A 16,707-nucleotide genomic window follows, 5' to 3' on the forward strand; every position below is an offset into this window, starting at 1 on the left:
AAAAATAATCTCTATTACAATGCTTGAAAACTTAAAAAAAGTGCTGAGATACAATGTTTTTTTGCAAAAATGTGTATGCAAAAAAGAAGAGAAAGAATATATAGATATCTTGATGAATCTCCTCAAAACCCTAAAATGGTTGCATGAGAAAAGCCTTGGGTGAATCTGCTCAAGAAAGGAATAAAAACTCATGCATAATACTATAAATAATAATCTTTATTGCTCCAAAGGTCTGCCACTGATCTTGCATGAAGAGAGAATCTCTCAAACTGCAATATGGAATTTCCAGTCTCACCCTGAATAGCTCCATTGGAAAAGAAGAAACCATTGTTTAAAAATCTGCATGTCTAAGTGCCAAAAATAGCTATCCCCTTGTGAAAGATGCATGACGAACTGAGTTGTGACTGTTTTAAAAGAAATCCCATTGAAAATATCGAATGTATTCATTGGCAACTTCTCTTCATGCTAAAACTTCTGGTAAAAATGGTTGAAAAATATGATCTCTCTGTCTCATGAGCTTTCCAATGGTATGCAACACTTGCATTTTGGACAATCAATCAGTGCCTGAATTAATTTTTTCATGCAGGAATTTAGCTCTTCGCTTGGCGGGCTTTTCACCGTGCAGACGACGAGTTCTCCTAACCTCTAAAATAAAATCCATCGGGTCAATGACAAGTTAGGCGAGTAGCTATTCTGATCGTTCAATCATCTTTGATCTATATCTGCACTCTGTCACATGGCACTTTCTGATTGACTCCAGGGTCTTTTCTCCTTTATCTCAACACGACTTCATTAACCACCCTGAATGAAAACTTATTACTTGTCACCAACTCTAGATAGATATCCATCGAGCAACTTCAAGCCATGGTATAGTGACCACCATTGGATCCCTCAGGAACCGCTTTATTTTTACCTTTTTTATTCACTTAACCATCTGCCCTAACCGCCTGGATTAACCGTCAGATTTTCTCTTTAACCACCGGAACTGCTAGCAGCTTGTCGCCATGTCACGGTGATTAATCCTCGAGCATTTTTCTATTGTGGTATAGTGACATACATTGGATCTTTTTAGACTTGCTCAGCCTTTAAAGCTCCACCTGAGTTTCTCTTTGAAAAAAATAGGCCCACTTAGTCATTTGACCCTTGCTATGTGCTACATTCAGATTTGTTCGCGGATACACCTGGGCTACACTTAAAATTTTCAACACTCTAGAGTAGGCCCATGGGGACGAGCGATGATAATGAACTTTGAACTAGTTGAATTTGTTTGAACCAATGAACTAGTGGACCTTTTTGAACCGATGAAAGTTCAAGTTCAAAGCTGACTTTAAAACATAGACATCCGCTCATCTGTAGACTTTTTCCATGTGTCTACCTCTGATTTACTCACGGGTCCACCTTGTCTGCCATCTAGACTACCATCTTCTCTCTACCAAGTGGCAAATCTTCATTCGTTCTGAGCCCATTGAACCACTTTGAACCAGTGAACCACTTTCGGCTTCTGACTGTAACTGGCATTGCTTCCATCGGGTCATCGGAATAGAAATGCAAAACTTATTCCGATGGCCGATGATGCGCTTGCATTTTACCTACTTTTGCTATCGGGTTGTCAGAGTAGCATTGAAATACTTACTCTGATGTCCGATGACATTTTCCAAACTATGCACTCCCTCAACAGTTTCCATCGAGTCATTGGAATAGTATTGAAACACTCATTCTGATGGTCGATGATGCACACCCCACTGAATACTGTTCTATCGAATTATTGGGCGACACCTAAAAATGCTATACTGATACGCAATAACCCCAGTCCATAGATTTTTTGATGGGCCCCACCACTTGGTTGCCAAGTCACGGTGAATAAACACCACGCATCTTCCGACTGCGGTATAGTGACCACCGCTAGATCTTCAAGAACCTGCTTGCTTTTTTACCTCTACTTGTTTCTCTCTTTGTTTGTGCCATGTGTCAACCTATGGTTCGCCTTTGGATCCAACTGGGTGCCACCTTAACCACCAAGTCATTAGTCGCCAAGTCGCAGCCGTTACCTAGCTTGCAACTTCCTCTTGCGGTATAGCGACATGCATTGATCTTCCTCCAAAGTGCTCAAGCTTTAACTCTGGTTGATCCTCTCTCTTGTGTCATGCGTCAACATATGTCACCTCCTGATTGGCTTTGAAGATCTGCCTGGACACCACCTATCTACCACGTATCAGCCATGCATCATGCTCTGTCAGATATCCTTCTTTCGGCCAAATTACTCCCTCAGCGAGTTGCTTATTAGTCTTATCAAACCTGCAGTTTCATCAATATCCTCATTTCGGCCAAACTGCTTTTGATTTCTTCAATATGCCCTATGTCGATGAAAGTGACCCTTCGGTGATACATTTTTGGGACTTATCACAGCCAAGGTCTACTCAACATCGTCCATCTATGCCATGTCACCAACCACTGAACCACCACATGTCTGCCATGTGTCACCTTGTGATTTGTTCAGAGTCCACCTCGGCACCACCTGACCTACCACTTGTCACGAGGGTATTCATTTCGAGCACTTGACAACCATGGTACAGTGACAGTCATGGATAGCCCCGAAATGTCACTCCATCATCCGATCTCTCTTGATCTAGTGGTTGATCCTTAACTTGCCCCTCACTTGAGTCAACTGTTTGATAGGTTCCATCGGATTTCCATCAGGCCTTTGGGATAGCATCAAATCTACTACTCCGATGTCTGATGAACCTCTGCATTGCTTTGCACCTTTTACATTACTTTGCACTTTTTCCATTGGCTTATCAGCGTAACATCAGAATGGGATTATCGATAACCCGATGACTCATCTTGCATTCTCTATCGGGCCTTCGGGACAACATTAGAATGGTTACCCTGATGTCCGATGACTTTCTCACCGCCTTGCCTTGCACCTTTTTCCTTCTCTTTTCATCGAGCCTTCGGTGTAACATATCATGGGTCTTACCAATGTCCGATGCAAAATTTGGGTCACCTTGAGATGTGCGCATGCGCGGGGTCCACTGCTTCCTTAATCGGCCACTAGTGACCATCGCTAGATCTTCAAGAACCTGCTTTCTTTTTTACCTTTGCTTGTTCCTCTCTTTGTCTATGCCATTTGTCAACCTGTGGTTCACCTTTGGATCCAACTGGATGCCACCTTAACCGCCAAGTCATCAGTCACCAAGTCGCAGCCATTACCTAGATTGGAACTTCCTCTTGTGGTATAGCGACATGCGTTGATCTTCCTCCAAAGTGCTCGAGCTTTAACTCTGGCTAATCCTCTCTCTTGTGTCATGCGTTAACATATGTCACCTCCTAAATTTCTTCGACAATTTGCTTGGACACCACCTGTCTTCCACGTATTAGCCATGCATCTTGCACTGTCAGATATCCTTCTTTCAGCCAAATTACTCCCTCGGTGAGTTGCTTATCAGTCTTATCAAACCTGTAGTTTCATCGATATCCTCATTTTGGCCAAACTGCTTCTGATTTCTTCAATATGCTCTATGTCGATGAAAGTGACCCTTTGGTGATACATTTTTGGGACTTATCGCAGCTAAGGTCTACTCAACATCGTCCATCTATTCCATGTCACCAGTTACTAGACCGTCACCTATCTACCACGTGTCAACATGTGTCACCTTTTTATTTGTTCAAAGTCCACCTCGGCACACCTAACCTCCCACCTATCATGAGGGTATTCTTTCCAGGCACTTGACAACCCCAGTATAGTGATAGTCATGGATAGCCCCAAAATGTCACTCCACCGTCCGATCTCTCTTGATCTAGTGGTTGATCTTTAACTTGCCCCTCGCTTGAGTCAACTATTTGATAGGTTCCATTGGATTTCCATCAGGCCTTCGGGATAGCATCAAATATTCTACTCTGATGTCCGATGAACCTCTGCATTGCTTCGTACCTTTTACATTACTTCACACTTTTTCCATAGGGTTATCGGTGTAACATCAGAATGGGATTATCAATAACCCGATGCTCTATCTTGCATTCTCTATTGGGCCTTTGGGACAACATCAAAATAGTTACCCCAATGTTCGATGGCTTTCTCATCGCCTTGCCTCACACCTTTTTCCTGCTCTTTTCATCGGGCCTTCGGCGTAACATATCATGGGTCTTATCAATGTCTGATGCAAAATTTGGGTCACCTTGAGATGTGCGCCCGTGCAGGGTCCACTGCTTCCTTAATCGGCCACTAGCCAAAATCCTATAAGCTTTAACACTAAGGATAAATGTGATTTTGGTTTTAAATAGAAGGATGCTCCTCCCCACTACAAATGTGGGACAAATTCTTTTGACAGCCCCTGCTATCATATGCGACCTGTACTTGAGTGTTTGTCACGAAAATCTCTGAGCTTGATGCTTGGAAATCTCTAAGCCTCTCTTTGTCACCATTTGATCATGCGGTAGGGATAATTTTGACAATCTTACATTAGCATGCTTTGCTCAACCTCTTTGGGAGCCACATCCTAACCCACATGTTGTCTTACCTTCATGTATTTGCACATGAAGCAAACAAGTTAGAAAAAACAGTGCATTTTTTCCTGGTTCATGATTTGGACCTTTTCAAAATGAATGAAAGTCTTCATTAGGGCACCAAATTTGGCATTGTGTAGAATTTTGGTAATAGATTCATTAAGTCTCATGATTGTATTTGAAATTAACAAGTGTATCTTTTAGTGTAATGGAAACCATGTTTCTAATTGTACTGTTGTAAATTGTACACTTTTACTAGTGTGTCCAATTTCACACTCTCCTTGCACTTGGGCATGTGTAGGATCATGAGGGGCCAAAAAGTGGCAATGGGGAAAAAAACATATTTTAAACTTTGCCAGACATGCCAAATTCTTCTTTGACTTTTTGCATGGTTCGGCCAAAATTTGAATTTGGTTTGGTAATACCAAACCAAAATGGATATCTAATAGGAACAAATATCCATTTTGTGACATCATTATTGTGATGTCATGTTTTCCAAAATGGATATCTATTTTGCTCAACTTAAAAAACATACTTTAGTAAAATGGGCATAATGTTTGCATTTATTATCAAAATTTTGATCTTATACAGGAGTTGGAAAGGTAATTAAAAGACCTATCAAATGGATAAGGTAATTTTATTAGAATATAGACCAAAAATTAATTATAAACATTTGATGTTAATCCTTCATTTTTAAAACTTTAAATACTCACAAATTTCACATACAAAGTCTCTTTTTTTCCTATCACCTCCTTTATCTATCACTTGTCTATCTATACTTCTATAAATATCTTCTATCTATCTGTTTCTTCTCTACTTATCTCACTCCTTTTCTCATCCCATGTAGATATTTCCCAAATTACAGCTATCTCTACATCTACCTCCCTCTTTCTATTCCTCTCTCTCCTTCTCCCACTCTATCCTTGTCACTCCTTATTTCTATATCTCTCTAATAATCTCTCTTATGTCTATTTATCTCCCCCCTCTACCTTATCTTGCCTATACCTATTTATTACTTGTCTCTATCACCTCCTTTCTCTCTTTATCTTGTACCCTCTATCTCTATCTCCCTATAGATCTATCTTCATGTATATTTATATCTTGTTATCTCTAAATCTTACTTATTCACTCCATCTCTCCCTCCATTTGTCCTTCTCTCTCTATCACTTTCTATCCATATCTATTTATACCTCCATCTTCACATATCTATCTCTTTCCCTATCCATCTCTCTTTCTATATGTGTCTCTATCTTTATATCTCTTCCTCTATACATGATTAATCTATCTCTCACTCTCTTCCTCTGTCACCCTCTCTATGTATCTCTCCCTTTCTCTACCTTTATCTCTTTATTTACTCCCTCTCTATATATATCTAGCTCTCTCCCTCCATCCTTCTCTATAATCCCTCTATACATATATATCCCTCTTTCTCTCTCACTCTCTATCTATCCCTATCTATAATCTCCATTTCTCTCTTTATCACTCTCTTGCACTATCTACATCTCTTTATCTATCTATATTCATCTTCATTTATATCTCTCTATATCTTCCTTTTTATATCTCACTCTATGTACCCCTTTCTATCCATTTTCTCTATCTCTATATATTTATCTTTGTCTTTACCTCTCTCTTTCTCTATATCTACTCATCTCCCTCTCCCATTATCTTCATTTTTATCTCTATCTTTCTCTCTCCTTTTCAATCTCTAGATATGTCTCCCTCTTTATATCCATCCTTGTCCTTCAATATTTCTCCCTCTCTATTCATAGTCCTTCATATCTATATCTCTATTTATGTCTCCATCTCTTTTCTAGGTATGTCTATCTCCCTCTATTTGTCCTTCTATCTCTCCCTCTCTTTATCTCTTCATCTCTCTTCACCCGTATATCTCTCCTTATTTTATCTTTATCTTTATACATCTCTATCGCTCCCTCTTTATATATTTATCTCTTCTACCTCTATTTATCCATCTCACCTCCCTTTATTGAAGTGTATCCCTCTCTATATCCATCTTCCTCTCTATCTCTATTTTCATCTTTGTAGAGATCTCGAGCTTCCTATTGGTAATGGATCTTGATTATCTTTCTAATTTTTTAATTTTTTTTAAGCTATATTTGGATCTTTGTTCTTGATGAGGTGTGTCTAGAGTATCTTTCCCATATGAATTTTGTTGCTAGGGAGGGAGGGGGAGAGGGGAAGAGAGATTTGTGAGAGAGAGATAGAGACTGCAAGAGGGAGTGATGTGGAAAGAAGTGGAGAGAGAGACAAGGAGAGACAAAGAGAGAGAGGATAATTAAGAGGAGGGGGTAGGGGGAAGAGGGAAGTATTAACAAAGGGAGAGGAAAAGAGACCTAGTTATTTGGTGTAAGAGAGAATGTGTGTGTGTGTGTGTGTGTGTGAGAGAGAGAGAGAGAGAGAGAGAGAGGGAGAGAGAGAGAGTTTAGGATAATTATATTGACAACAAGGAAGAAAACTGAGAGGGGGGATGAATCAGTTTTCTCACAAACTTTACTCAACTTAAACACAATTTCAAATATGATAATTAGAAATGAAAGCATAAATCAACACCACATCAATAACACACATAACACCAAGATTTTTTATGTGGAAAACCGGATTATGGTAAAAACCACGGTGGGAACCTACCCACAATGAGATGATACCCTATTAGGAGTAAATGAAATATTACAATGGGGAATGCACATGCATTCAAGCACACTACCTAGAGGTAAGTGCTCAAAAAGAACAAAGGGATACAACCCTGGGAAGACTCATTGTCTTATAAAAACATTTAGATTACATCCGGAAGATCATGAACTAGGAAAACAGCATCTCCTCATTCCTAGTTATAGTTTCGGTTAAGCACACAACACAAACTCTGCTCTTTTGCACTTCTTCACACTTCTTTGCACTTCTTCTCTACTACCTAATGATACAATATTCATTCACAGATACATATCTCACATTATTATTACATATATTTATGCAAATAATCAACCTATCTGTCAAGGTTGTCTCAACACTCATTACACATTACAATAATATAACCACACATGCTACAACATAACATGCGGACCAAAACAATGTCGGCTAAGACATAGTATGGACCTAAATCAACACCTCAAACACACAACACTTGCAAGAATTATGCCTCAAACATCTACAACATGCTATAATCACCCGGTTGGCCAAGAATATCACATAACATGAACATACCAGAGAAATCATCCACAACAAACACAACGATCAATGTGGACCATCAACACAAATAAGACATGATCTAGAATGGTGCAGGAGCACTCTAGGGACCTTGTTTTGGTCCAAAAGGTCAAAATTTGAATTTTATGTTTTTTTTGTGTTATTTTATGCAAATAAGGCCATTTTTTATGTATTGAGACCCAATTTGGAAAGTTTGGGGTCCATATGGTTAAAAATGTAAAAGTTGAAAAAAATTGTCATTATTTCCAAGACAACTTTTTCAACTTTGATGCAACTTTTCAAAATTGGTTAGAAATGTTAGTTAATGGTATTTTGGGGTATTTAAACCACTTGGTTTGGTATATATAGACCCTTGGCATGCCATCCAAGGCTGGTTGGTGGAATTTTGGAATTTTTGCTAGTGAAAGTTGGAGTTTTTATACATTTCTAGGCTTAGCAGTCTGATTCCTTTCATTTTTCAGTATAAATTTATAATTTTTTGATTGGAAACAAATGGTATGTGCTATAGTAGTCGACTAACTTAAATTTGTATTTTGTGTCATTAAATTTCATTCAGATTTGAAGTAGTTATGATCATTTTATTGACTGCAATTTCTAGATTTTAACAATAACAGTCCCGTTGGAGCGTTTATTGTAAATAGTTGTGGAATATTTAAGGCTCAAGAGAAGACTCATTTGAAATAGGGGTGAATTACCTTTCACTTGGTACCAATTTCATTAGTTTTAGATAATTTTAGTGCAAGTTATAGCAATTTTTCTAAGATCAACTCGTGAAGGGTTTCAAAGGTTTCAATGAAAAAAATTTCATTCATGAACTTTCCACCATTAAAATCTCTTTCAAATTGGTTTAATGAAGGTTTAAAGAGTTTATTTTAATATTATTAAACTTTCAGGAGTGATCAATTTTGTTTGTGAGCAATAAGATGATGTCCTAAGTAGACAACATGTGTATTTTTGTTCATTTGACAATGTTGTGATAAGGGTTTCATGAAATAAGAAAATAATGATCATTCCTAATGCTAAATCTTGTGGTTTTAGGTTTTTCATGACCTTCTTTGACCCTTTGAATGTGATTTGTTGATCAAGAGTCAAGAATATTTGTATATGCTTTGCAAAAGTGGCCTAATTAGGCCTAGGAAACAAAGGACAATAAATTTTTTGAGGCCTGTGTTTCAAAACAACCCTACCTTAATTTTTGACATATTTTAAAGAAGACAAATGGGTACTCAAATATATTTTTTAAGTTGGGATATCAAGTCTTATTCAAAATTTGTGAAGGATTTTGGGAATATGAAGGAATTGATTATGTGTTGCATTGATGTTTTGTCATTGATGTCAACACTAGCTGTTATAATTGGTTACTGAGAGATAGAGTTTGGTTACCGCTAGAAGAACTAGTGTTACTGGTAGAAGGGACTATCAGTTGGATACTATCAACATGTTTGGATCAATGGAATATGTTAGGTTTGATGTTTCTGGAGTATGTTTTGGTCAGTTGGTATTGACTCAGTGATCGGATGTTGTCATACACTCTAGTAAGCCTATATCGGTAAGGGTTTAAGGTTTTACCAGCAGAGCTTTTTCTGAGAATCTTTGATAGGATGCATAAGTGGTGTTGGTGCGGATTATAGATGGAATTCAAGATGTAGAAGGTGATTTTTGTTCATTCCTCGACTGATTGGAGACATCACCTTGGCATGTTGGACCCAGATTAGGTCTGACACCTATCCAGGTTATGGACCAGTATCATGTTATGTGTTCTCTACACGTTATCAAGATGATTTATGGATTGGTTGATGTTGTTTTGGTCTAAAGCCAACATGGCATATCATTGTAATATGGATGTATGTAATGATCTTATTGTAATATCTTTTACGTGGTCGACCTAATTGGTTTAGGCCTTAGGCTTTTGTATAAATTGATGTAAGATCTCATTATAGATAATGGTCATGGTCGTGGAATGAAATATCATATGCGAAGGAGATTTGGTCGATCATAGGTGATCGAATTGGGTTTATGTAAGATGTCAAAGGCCTCTGGTATTGAGCTTAATCAGGACTATAATCAGGCATGCTAGATGTTATCACTAGTAGTTCATTCTTCTGGATTGTTGTCCAATTATCTTGAGGTAGTTATAACCTCTTTGTAGTCAGTGAGACTCCTTCGTAATGAGCAGTATGCTCTAGGAAGTGTGCCTTCCTGCATGTGTAGGCCCCTTATTGTACCACATACTTTCTACAGAAGTATCATCTGACTGTGGGTAGGCTTCCCACCATGGTTTTTCCCTTTACCGGGTTTTCCACGTACAAATCATGGTGTTATGTGGTATGGTTGCATTGTGTTGATTCTCTGTTTCATTCTTAATTTTTATTGCTTACCGGTATCTATTTCTATTTTTCTGGTATTTAATGTTCATGTGCTCCGATTAAATGTTATAAAGTGGTTTGATTAATATAATCTATTGACAACTAATTCACCCCCCCCCTCTCAGTTGTCCACCAGTTATTCTAACAAAGGATTGTTCCTATTTGAAGGGCTACTAGAGTCTAGACCTAATGGTGTAAATAGAATAGTATTTGGGGTACCGAGAAGTATTGGAGGATTTTGTTAGTCCATTTATGTTATTCCCACTTGGTTTGAGATGTCTCAATGGTTTGAAGAAAAGTTGGTGTTTGTAGTCCTATTGAAGCTTAGGTCTATTGTGAAGAAACTCTAAACTTGTAAAGGGAAGAATGAATGTTCATAGGTGATTAAACTAAAAAGAATACATGTTTGATTGGAGTATTGAAGTGTCAAGAAGCCTATCCTTGAGAGGGATATTATCTCATGTGGTTGCTTGATTGGGTTATGAGGAATTTTTGAGCCCATTGTTGTGAAATATGCCTACTTGGTATTGATGTGTTTTCAAGTTGTTGAGTTTTGAACCCCACTTCTGCATCATAGAAACATCCACAATCATCATGAATTACCACAGCAACAACCACACCAACACCACTTACTAGAATCTTCATCATCATTATATTGAACCTCAAGATCATCAACTATACTAACTGTCAAACTGAAAGATTCACTTGAGAACCTCCAAATCATGAACCATCTGAATTGAGGACACATATGAACATCCCAAACACTCTGTAAAATCCGCAAACAAAGTGTAGCTAGGAATCTGGAAATCATCAAAGCAAGTAATATTAATATTAGTTCAATCACAAAAACTAAAATGCAGTGATAACAATCCTAAAAACATTCAATGAAAGCATGAAGACAAGACATTCTCAATGAAATCTAAGCAAACCAAATGCAGATGTCTCCTTCATGCAACTCCATTGTCCTTCTTTCTTCTCCAAATAGCTTAGTTTTGGATCTCACCTACTAGTGCATGATCATGATATGAAAGCAAGTAGACAAGATGATTGCTCAAGAGTACTCAAAGCGTGATTTGACAAAGTGATTAGAAATTCGATAATCTGATTAGGGATCTGAGATTGAAGAAATTCATCCAATTTATAGATAAATTGGAGAAATGATCAAATTAGCATGATTCAATTCAAATAGAAATTGCAAATCAAAAATGTCAATTATGACAATTTATGACAAATTATGCACTTTCTATGCAAAATTTGATTGATTGATAATTCATGACAATTTATGACACATTTCTATGTCAAGAATTGATTGATTGTCAATTATGACAAATTATGACAAATTCCTATGTCATTCCCATGAAGTTAGGAGAAAAATAGGAGAAAATGAAATTAGGAATTTAGAAAATTAGAAAATTAGAAAAAAAGGAAATTAGGAATTAGTGAATTAATTAATAATTTTTCATTTATTAATCAATTCACATAAAGAGGAAATTTTAGAAAAGGAGGAAATTAGGAATTAAGATAAATTAGGTGAATTAATTAACAATTTATCATTTATTAATTAATTCACAAAAAGAGGAAATTTTAGAAAAGGAGGAAATTAGGAACTAAGATAAATTAGGTGAATTAATTAACAATTTATCATTTATTAATTAATTCACAAAAAGAGGAATAATTAGCCAATTAAATGAACATTTAATTGTGATGAGAAGACTTAGGATAAATAAATAATTTATTAATCCTAGAGAGAGAAATGACAAACAAGGTTAAATGATTAAATCATGAAACCCTAAAAGATGAATTAACAATGCAAGAACGACAATTAGGTCATGATGAAAGATAATTGATATCGATTTGATTCTGACTAACAAAGGACCAATGTGATAAATTATTTGATTGATAAATGCACCAATTGACGAGGAACAATGACTAATTGATCCAAATTGACATAATTGAGACAGACAACGATCGATGACAAATCGATCGCAAAATGACAAAATTGACAAGAGGACAAGAATCGATGACAAAATAGATTGCAAGACGACAAGATTGAAAATGACAACAATCAATGACAAATTGATCGCAAAATGACAAGATCGAACATAACAACGATCGATGACAAATCGATCGCCAGATGATAAGATTGATCAGAGGACAAAACCCTAGTTAGGATTGATGATTTCCAAAATAATGACAAATGAGCACGCACATTGATGTGATAGGATAAAATCGATCAAAATCATGACTGGATAGTGTTGTCGACAAGACCAAATTTGAGAGCGAGACAAATGAAGAATGCAGAAGAATGACTCGATGCTCGCAAATGATAAAGACCAAGTGTGTGACATAGGAGAAATGTTAATGCGATGCAAAAACCTAAAATGAGGCAATGTGCAAATGTTAAAGTATGACTCCACAAGCGTTGACCATTTTTAGGTGTCTACACAAAGATATTGCAATGCGGAGCAAAATCTAGAATAGTGATCATCACTGAGCAATAGAAAACCAACCTCAGTACCGGATCTCATAACTCGATCAAATCACCATGTGAACCACTAAAACTTTAGTTGAATCAACTAGAGATACTTATCTCAAAACTCTTTAATCTATAACAACTCATCTACAACACAGTGGCCAAACCAACTCATTTAATTTGACTGCAATACTAGAACACATAGGAATATGTTGACATCAATGACAACACATCATTTCGGAAAACTTCTCAACAATATCCAACAATCTCCCCCTTTGGCATTGATGGCAACATATGAATGTGAAAAACAATCAATGCAAAGAAATAATTCAACTACCAACAATCTCCCATAACTCTCAACAATCTCCCCCTAAGATCATGCACATAGCTCAACATAGGGCTCTCTCTCCCCCATAGTTTTCTGCATGACTCTCTCCCCCTTTGACATCAATGCAAAAGGAACATATTACCAATCATGATTCTCTCTCCCTTACTAGATAATCTCTCCCCCTTTTGACAAACTCTCAAATCTAAACCACCACACTGACTACTCCCCTTGAGTAGTGACCACACTCATCAATCTAGATCACAAGATATCTCTGTGAAGTTGACCAAACCGATGTAACTCAATGCATCTTAGTTCTCATCAGGAGGGGCAATTACCCCTAAGTTCTCTCTAAGATACTCAAAATTATCCTTAGGAAAAGGCTTCATAAAGATACCTACAATTTGTTCCTTTGTAGATACATACTCCAATCTGACTTCCTTCTCATTCACCTTTTCTCTCAAGAAATGAAACTTGATTGATCTATGCTTGGTCTTTGAATGCAACACCAGATTCTTAGAAATGTTGATAGCACTTGAATTGTTACAGTATATAGCAATAGGCTCATCAAAATCAACTCTGATATCCTTTAACATATGTTTCATCCATACCACCTGAGTATAATTGGTAGAAGCAACAATGTATTTAGCTTATGTAGTAGATATAGAAATTGCATTATGCTTCTTACTCACCCAGGAAACCAATCTCTTACCCAAGAAAAATGCACCACCACTAGTACTCTTTTTTTCATCAACATCATCTGCCCAATCAGCATCAGTATAAGCACTCAAAGTAAAATCATCATCTTTAGGATACCACAAACCAAAATCAACTGTCCCTTTCAAATATCTGAAAATCCTTTTCACAACTATAGCATGCGATTCCTTAGGATCATCTTGAAATGTAGCAACAAGACAAACATCATTCATAATATCTGGTCTATTTTGAGACAAATATAGCAATCCACCAATCATAGATTTGTATCTAGTCTGATTTTCTTCCATAGAATCATCATCCTTTGTCAACTTACATTCAGTCACCATAGGCGTACCAACTGGCTTTGAATCATCTAAACCAAACTTCTTCAACAATTCCTTCGCATACTTAGATTGTGATATAAAAATGCCTTTGTCCCACTGAGTAATTTGAAATCCCAAAAATAATTCCATTTCACCAATCATAGACATCTCAAAATCATTTTGCATGTCATCAACAAAATTCTTGCACAAACCATCATTTCCACTAAAAATAATATCATAACAAATACCTCAAGAATTAAAATGTTATCATGATCAATCTTGAAGTACAAATTACTATCAGAAGTACCTTTATTGAATTCAAGCTTCATCAAATACTTATCCAATTTGGCATACCAAGCTCTTGGGGCTTGCTTCAATCCATACAGTGCTTTCTTTAACCTGAAAACCATATCTTTCTAATCTGTCAACTGAAATCCATCTGGTTGCTCAATATAAACTTCCTCTTCCAACTCACCATTAAGAAAGGCTAACTTGACATCCATCTTATACACTTTGAAATCTTTGTAAGAAGCATAAGCAACAAATAATCTAACTTCAATTCTAGCCACTGAAGCAAAAGTCTCCTCAAAATCAACTCCTTCCCTCTGAGAATAACCCTTACAAGCAAGTCTTTCTTTATTCCGAACAACTTCACATTTTTCATCCAATTTATTTTCAAACACCCATTTAGTCCCAATTACATTTTTAACCAATTTATGATTCCAAGTGGTTAATTGTCTTTCACCTTAAGTCTTCCACGAATAGTTAGGGCTTCCTTCAAACTATGGGATACCTTCCTTTGCATCTCTTCACCAAGTAGGGCACCCACCACATCTTCAGACTTCAAAACAACAGAAGTACTACCGATAGCCATAACAAGAGAATCCCATGAATCAGACAAAGAATAGTTAGGGCTTCCTTCAAAGTGTGGGATACCTTCCTTCGCATCTCTTTACCAAGTAGGTGAGAAGGGCATAGTGAATATCTAAGGTCTGCAATTATATTTATGATAAGTCAAGCTGTTAATTGCATCCCAGATTCTAAGTGGTTTCTTTTGGTTTATCCTTAATACTATTTTCATGGGCGCTATCCCCTTACCCTTGCTTGTCTCCCCTCTTTGCCTTTTTGCAGAACCACTAGGAGTTTCAATTTTATTAATGGCATTCATGTCAAAGATCAACCTTCATTATTTTTTTCACTTTCAACAAACTCTGTTGGCTATTTACGTGGACAACGCCCATGAAAACAATATACAGGATAAACCAAAAGAAACCACTTGGAATCTGGGATGCAATTAACAGCTTGACTTATCATAAATATAATTGTGGAGCTTAGATATTTATTCAACGGCATATTTAATATCTAAGGTCTGCAATTATATTAATGATAAGTCAAGCTGTTAATTGCGTCCCAGAGTCCAAGTGGTTTCTTTTGGTTTATCCTTGATACTATTTTCATGGGCATTGTCCACGTAAATAGCCAGCGGAGTCTATTGAAAGTGAAAAAATAATGGAGGTTGATCTCTGACATGAACATCATTAATAAAATGGAAACTCCTTGTGTTTCTACAAAAAGGAAAAGAGGGGAGACAAGCAAGGGTAAGGGGATAGCGCCCATGAAAATAGTATTCGGGATAAACCAAAAGAAACCACTTGGAATCTGGGATGCAATTAACAGCTTGACTTATCATAAATATAATTGCGGACCTTAGATATTCACTGTTCCCTTCTCACCTACTTGGTGAAGAGATGTGAAGGAAGGTATGGGTAAGTGCACCAAGATGGTGAACAAAAAGTGGGGTATAAGTGGCCACTTTTTTCTAAAAATAGGTAAACCTGAACTTCAAAGAGCTATTTGAAGGTCATGCACTCAAAACTAGGAGTTGAAAAAAGAATAAGAATTGTATTACTCTGAATCTAGTTTCTAAACTACTAATTGTTTTTAAAATTGGATAATATTAAGAGGGTCAAACCTTTCACGCACGAAAAACTATTCCTGATTTTTTTAGAAAAATAAAACATAGTTGTTTTCATGCGCTGCACAAAATATATAGTTAGATTTAGTATTTTGCAAAACCCTTTGGTAGGATGATAGGTAAGAGTGAGATCTAGAAGTTGTGTATTTTTTGTAATTTTTCGTCAAGCATTTTATTTTTTATGATTTTTGGACGTGACTGCATCCTAAAAATTTGGTACCTGTTCGTCGCGTTTGGCATAACTTGCATCAAAATAATCAAAAATGCAAAAAAATTTTGTTAAAAGTGTGTAGAATCTAGTGTAGAACAATAATATATAATTTATTTTGAATTTGGTCAAGTATATAAAAAGTTATTAAAAAAATGGTAGACATATGTGTGTGAGGACTGTCAAGGCACTAATAAAGAAAATTAAAGTTTACTATGCTAATGTTGTCAAAAAATTAAAAAATTTATATGGTTAGAAAACTAAGAAGATGTGTGAGATTATGGTGGTAATTTTAGAGATACCTACTTCATCATTTGTAAACTTGATGATGATGAAGTCAAGAAATCATGGTGGAGGATGAAAAAACATGTAAAGGAACAAAAAAGGGGGGAAAATGGGCTTGCAAGCCTTAGGGTCATTTTCCAACCCTCTTACCAAGCCAAAACTCGCACGGGTTTTGAAGAATCAAAAGTACTATTCACAGTTCTTCATAACTCGTATAGGTTATGAAGAACTAGAAATAATTTTTTTTGTTTCACAAAACCCGTACGGGTTATGAAGAACTAAAAACATTTTTTTTGGTTTCACAAAACCCATATGGGTTATGAAGACATAATAA

This window comes from Cryptomeria japonica, chromosome 1, assembly GCF_030272615.1.
Source record: "Cryptomeria japonica chromosome 1, Sugi_1.0, whole genome shotgun sequence".
Taxonomy (NCBI): Eukaryota; Viridiplantae; Streptophyta; class Pinopsida; order Cupressales; family Cupressaceae; genus Cryptomeria; species Cryptomeria japonica.